This window comes from Schistocerca americana, chromosome 1, assembly GCF_021461395.2.
Source record: "Schistocerca americana isolate TAMUIC-IGC-003095 chromosome 1, iqSchAmer2.1, whole genome shotgun sequence".
Lineage (NCBI taxonomy): Eukaryota > Metazoa > Arthropoda > Insecta > Orthoptera > Acrididae > Schistocerca > Schistocerca americana.
Window position 1 is genome coordinate 138,520,538 of NC_060119.1, and position 6,701 is coordinate 138,527,238.

Sequence of the window (6,701 nt, forward strand, 5' to 3'; positions counted from 1 at the left end):
TACACCTGCCTAACATCGTGTAGGGCCCCCGCAAGCACACAGAAGTGCCACAACACAATGTGGCAGGGACTCGGACTAATGTCTGAAGTAGTGTAGGAGGGAACTGACATCATGAATCCTGCAGTGCTGTCCTTAAATCCGTAAGAATACGAGGGGGTGGACATCTATTCTGAATAGCACATTGCAAGGCATTCCAGATATGCTCAATAATGTTCATGTCTGGGGAGTTTGGTGGCCAGCACAAGTGTTTAGACCCAAAAGAGTGTTCCTGGAGCCACTGTGTAGCAATTTTGGACATGGGGGGTGTTGCACGTCCTGCTGGAATTGCCCAAGTCCGTCGGAATGCAAAATGGACGTGAATGGATGCAGGTGATCAGACAGGAGCTTATGTACTTGTCACCTGTCAGAGTCATATCTAGACGTATCAGGGGTCCAATGTCACTCCAACTGCACCTGCCCCACACCATTACAGAGCCTCTACCAGCTTGAACAGTCCCCTACTGACATGCAGGGTCCCTGGATTCATGAGGTTGTCTCCATACCTGTATATGTTCATTCACTCGGTACAATTTGAAACGAGACTCATCTGAACAGGCAACATGTTTCCAGTCATCAACAGTCCAGTGTCAGTGTTGACAGGCCCAGGTGAGGAGTAAAGCTTTGTGTCATGCCGTCATGATGGGTCCATGTGTGGGCCTTTGGCTCTGAAACCCCATATTGATGATATTTCTTTGAATGGTACACATGCTGAAATTGAAATCTGCAGCAATTTGCGGAAGAGTTGCACTTCTGTCATGTTGAATGATTCTTTTCAGTCATCGTTCGTCCAAGTCTTGCAGGATCTTTTTCTGGCCACAGCAATGTCAGAGATTTGATGTTTTACTGGATTCCTAATATTCACAGTACACTCATGAAGTGGTCATATGGGAAAATCCCCTCTTCATCACTACCCCGCAGATGCTGTGTCTCATTGCTTGTGTGCCAACAATAACACCACATTCAAACTCATTTGAATCTTGATAACCTGCTATTGTAGCAGCAGTAACCAATCTAACAACTGCACACTTGTCTTATATAGGCATTGCCAACTGGACCGCCGTATTCTGCCAGTTTGCATATTGTTGTATTTGAATATGCATGATTACACCAGTTTCTTTAGCGCTTCAGTAGATATCTTTTAGTGAGCAGATACCTGTGTCAACAATGAAATAGGAAAAATTTACATTAAGGAGGTTTCTGTTTCACCTTCATTAACTGGCTCATCATGGAACTCACAAGTAAATTCCTTGTTCCCTCTCATGGGATGAATCTAGTTCTCTTTTTCAAAGTCTAAATGAGAAGAAAGCAAGCCCTTTTATATCTGTCATCACACTGATAAAGCAGTCACAAAGCACCATACTTGGATGGAACAAAAGCCTCAAGGAGGTCAACTGAACACTGTGGTTTGTAATCAAGTGTTGCTACCACATTTTTTTGACACCATCACTGACTGCGTAGTGGGAAGGAGAGGAGGAAGTGTCACAGTTGGCTACAGAGCATGATTTTGTGTTTGCAAATGGTTTATTCCTTATTACTGAGCAGGGGCGAAGTGCTTGGTATTTTGCTGCAAAGAGCATTTGCAAATCATTAGTGAAAATGACCTGATGTTAATAACATCCAATCAGAACTATTTTAGTCATATCATAAATAATAATCACCCTCCATAATTGACTGAGAGTGTTCAGAATTTTCAGGTCATTGACATGGGTTTGATTCCTGCTGACAGCACCAGCCGAAAATCATATACAGGGTAATTATAATTAAAGTACTAGTTTCAAAATGCTGTAAAAAAAATGAACTACTGCTCACAATGATGTGGAATTTTAATGGAATATTATTGAAGAAGGGGGAAACATCATGGAAACAAAAATAACTTAACAAAAATATTACCACTAGACTGTGGTGTAAACAGCAGAATATGCAAAATAAACAACACTGGGTACATGGTTGTGCCTCAGTTTGTCTCTGAGATGCTCAGTATGACTGCCTCATTTCAATATCATACACTGCCAGTAAAGCTTGTTTACAAGAATGGTGACTGTCAAGGGTCTGGAAAAAAGATCATGAAATTCTAAAAGACAGGTTCTTTAGCATAGCACTATGTCAGAGGGAGGAAAACAACTGGTCCGACATCAGTAAGAGATGAGGTCACAACACTTTGGGAGGGGGCAAGTGGTTATGTATATGTGCAGTGCACATGAAATTGTTCAAACTGTGGATGTGCATAAAATACTATGAAACATCCTGCATTGCTATCCATACAAAATTACCTATGTTTAGGAGGCATGAAATAGGACAATGAACAGCCATGGAATATTCTGAGGAGAGATGAAGCCTATTTACATCTCCAAGGACATGTTAATACACCAAATTGCAGAATACGGGCAATGGAAAATCCACTCCTATGTCAACCAGTACTGTTCCATTCTGCAAAGGCAACTGTGTGATGCTGGTTGATGGGATTGTTTATCATAAGGCATATTTTTTTTGAGGAGATAGGTCCTGTAGGTCATGTTACCTGTACTGTCACTGGTAAAGGCTATGACAGCCTTTTGTGCACCAGTATCATTCCGACCTTTCAGCACTCTGGATAAGTGGGTATGAATCTTTTTATGGAAGATGGTGCTTCTCCACACATTGCACAGCTGGTGAAGCGGCTACTGCAGAGGCATTTTGGACATACTAGAATTATCAGCCGTCATTTCCCTACAGCTGGACCATCTAGATCATGATCTTAATCTATGTGAGATCTGGCTGCAAGGTTACCTGAAAGATGTAGTGTTCAATGCTGCATTAATGGCACACATTGTGCAATGCATTCTTGATGTGACTCCTGAAACATTCCATTCTTGTTGTGCAACATGGTGTTCCTCGATTTCAACTTGTGGGAGAAAAATAGGTGGACATCTTATTGAACATGCCTTGTGCCAGTCTCACAACACTCAAAAATCAATTTCATTGTTGCTTTTTATGCGGTTTATGGCCTCAGTAAAAGTAAAAACCAATTTTTCCTATCCAATGTGGCACAACCTGACTGGAAGGGCTTATATAATTAATAGTGCTATAACTGCTGAAGGGAAACCTGTGTGGTCAAGCACATTGTACAGAACAGCTTGTGTAACTCACATCACAACCGTTACACTGTGATTCGTCTGTCATTCATAGCCGAACCCATTTATTTTATGATGCACAAAAATGTGCAATAACAAAAGCAAAAAAGTTCCAGTAAACATGTGTTCACAAACGAGCTGTTTGCAAGATAAAACACAAATGCGTGGTACGAGTTGCCACTAGCTTTAGTATGACGTACTGCCCTAGTTAGTATTGTTTATTTGAAATGTCAGTTAAATCCCCCATCTGACTGGCCTCAAATTTCACCCTTGCCATAACTCAGATTGTGCAACACTGGGGAATATGGTACATTTTGCTGCTGATATAAGACAACTTCTAATGTTTCAACATGGTCGAAAATGGATAAGTGAGCCTGTTCTTGACAATGAAGTCAGTGCTGGTTCATAACCACACATTTGCAATGTCCTAACAACTTGTTTGCTGACGATACACAGTCCACATAAATTTTGCACTTCACGTGCCTCTTCTATCCCTCTTAGATTGGCACCGCAACCAGCTGTTTGTGTTGCATGGGCCTTAGATCAGCCCTAAAAGGGCATACAGTGTCGGTAAAGTGCCCTAGAATACAGTAATGGGACCATCACCGTCTAGTGCAAGTTTTTATGATTATGTACAAAAAATGTTTCCTTGATTTCGGTCATTAACAATTCCTTGCTTGCTCACTGTGTTTGCTTGATGATGTGTATTATATCTAACAAGGTTGACGATATAAAGTCAGTTCATAGTAAAAATATTTCTGTTACTGATAAATCAGATATATGTACAGTATTTAACAATCATTTTCTGAGCATTTCTGGTGAATTAAATAAAAATTTAGTTTCTACAGGGAATCATAGAACTCTCTTGGCAAATGCCTTTCCAAGATTGATGTCTGAAATACTCCTCTGTGATACCAACACGGGGGAGACTGAGTCAACAATTAAATCACTGAAGACTAAGGACTCTTATGGATATGATGAAGTGCCTATCAGAATAGTAAAGTACAGTGCTGCACACATTAGCCCTGTACTTAGCCATACTTGTAATTTTTCCTTTAGGAATCGTCAGTTTCCTGAATGATTGAAGTACTCAGTAGCAAAGCTGCTTTATAAAAAGGGAGAATAGAATAATGTAGACAATTTTAGACCCATTTCTATGCCATCAGTGTTTGTTAATGTTATTGAAAAGGCTGTGTATGTACGGATAATTGATCATTTTATATCACATAATTTGCTATCAAATGTACAGTTCGGCTTTAGAAGTTGTTCAACAACTGAAAATGCTATATTCTCTTTTCTCCATGAGGTACTGGGTGGGTCAAACAAAAGGTTTCAAATGCTAGGCATATTTTTTGATTTAACCAAAGCATTTGATTGTGTTGATCACAAAATATTGCTGCAAACGTTGGACCATTACAGTATACAGGGAGTAGCTCACAATTGGTTCACCTCTTACTTTAACAACAGACAGCAAAAAATCATTATTCACAGTGCTGAGAATGGCTGTGATGTGGGATCTGAGTGGGGTATGGTCAAATGAGGGGTGCCACAGGGATCAGTGTTGGGGCCATTCCTGTTCCTTAGTTATGTAAATGATACGCCCCCTAGTATTACAGGTAACTCAATTTCTGTTTGCTGATGACACTAGCTTAGTAGTAAAGAATGTTGTGTGCAACACTGGCTCGGTTTCAAATAGTGTAGTTCATGACATAAGTTCATGGTTTGCATAAAATAAAAAATAATGCTAAATCACAGTAAGATTCAGTTTTTACTGTTTCTAACACACAACTCAAGAAAACCCAATGTCTCAATTTCACAGAAGGGGCATATGATTAATGGAACTGACCAGTTCAAATTTCTAGGTATTCAGATAGATAGTAAACTGTAATGGAAAGCCCACGTTCAGGATCTTGATCAGTGCCTTAATGCTTCCATTTTTACTATTCAAATGGCATCTGAAGTAAGTGGTCGTTCAACAAGAAAATTAGTCTACTTTGCTTAGTTTCATTCGCTTATGTCATATGGTATTATATTTTGGGATAACTCTTCCCATTCTAAAAGGATATTTATGGCCCAGAAATGGGTGGTTCAGGCAATAAGTGGTGTAAGTTCGTGAATCTCTTGTCGACCCATTTTCACTAGTCTGGGGATTTTGACATTGGCCTCTCAATATATATATTCTTTACTGTTGTTCCTTGTCAACAATATCAGCTTATTCTGATGAATAAGCAGCTTTCATTCAGTTAATACTCAGCAGAAATCCTTCTGTATCCATTTTCAATAATCTACCACAAGAATAAAAAAAATCCTAGCAGTAATCCATGTGCTTTCAAATCAAAACTGAAGAGTTTCCTCATGGGCCACTCCTTCTATTCTGTTGAGGACTTCATTGAAAACTCAAGCTGATTGTTGATTGTGTTTACTTAAATTTATGGCTTGACCTTTTTTTTGGGATCATAAACATTTTATTTTTATCTTTTGTAACTTTTATATTGTAATTTCATGTACTGACACATTCCATGACCTTGGAGATATGCTTCTCAAATTGGTCCTATGGATCTTGATGTGTAAATAAAAATAAAATAAATAGAACTGGCAAATACATGCTTTTGAGATATAACTGAAGGGACAAAAAGTCCACAGATAGGCATTCGAGAATTTGACCACACTGATAAGAGATTCACAGCCATCCCCTGTACAGAAGCCATGAGTGACATGTGCTTCAGAGAAGTAACTATTATTTAAAAATTTGTGCTCAAATTACTTACAGTTTTTTCCATTAAATAATAAGAAAATTTTCAGTAATGTGATTTCAAGGATATTGATGTCTTTTATAATTCTAGACTCATTAACTACACTGACAGGCACCTGTATCGCAACACATTATAGCTAAATACATTTGCTACATACATCTAACCACAGTTAAACTAATTTCTACTGTTATTCCAGAGTCCCAGTAACAGGTTTTATCTTTCCTGGTGTCTAGTACTCAAAATCGAAACATTTCAAAGCAAATTCTCTAACTTTAATGAGTTGTTGATACATTATTTCGGTTAATATTTCATGTGATAATTATGACAAATAGCCTTACACATACTTCAAATATGAATATGGAAACTTGGATTTACTGAACAGTAGTCATACATATTTTGTACCTGACAGTGAAGTGAAACTGGTCAAAAGTACACTGTTCTACAGGGTTTCAGCAATCCCATGGAGCATGCCATTACAAGTAACATTCCAAGAGCCATTTTCTTTGTAAATACAGACAGACAAATTGATGTAGAACAGTGCAGTGTTGGTTCCTCTTAGAGTTAGATGCTGAGCACCTATTATTAAGTGTGCACAGGGAGGTTTGTGCTACCTGTGAAAATCTGAGAGGATACTGACTTTTCATTTCTCATGGTTTCTTTTAAAATAATGAATAAAATTTGCTAAGCCTAGGATCATGGCCAAGGCAGCAAAACACGCTATTCAGCGGTGGTGGTAGCAAGTTTTACTTTGTCAGATACATGTTTGAATGCTATCATTTGTTCACTTGAAAAGAAGCAA

General features: G+C 38.7%; 1 protein-coding gene across 1 annotated transcript in view; it reads right to left on the reverse strand.

Annotated features, from left to right (window-relative positions):
• The window catches only part of LOC124550891 (kinesin-like protein Klp98A), a 376,578-nt gene that overhangs the window by 16,596 nt on the left and 353,281 nt on the right, over nucleotides 1–6,701 (reverse strand). The gene's annotated exons all lie outside the window — the stretch shown is intronic.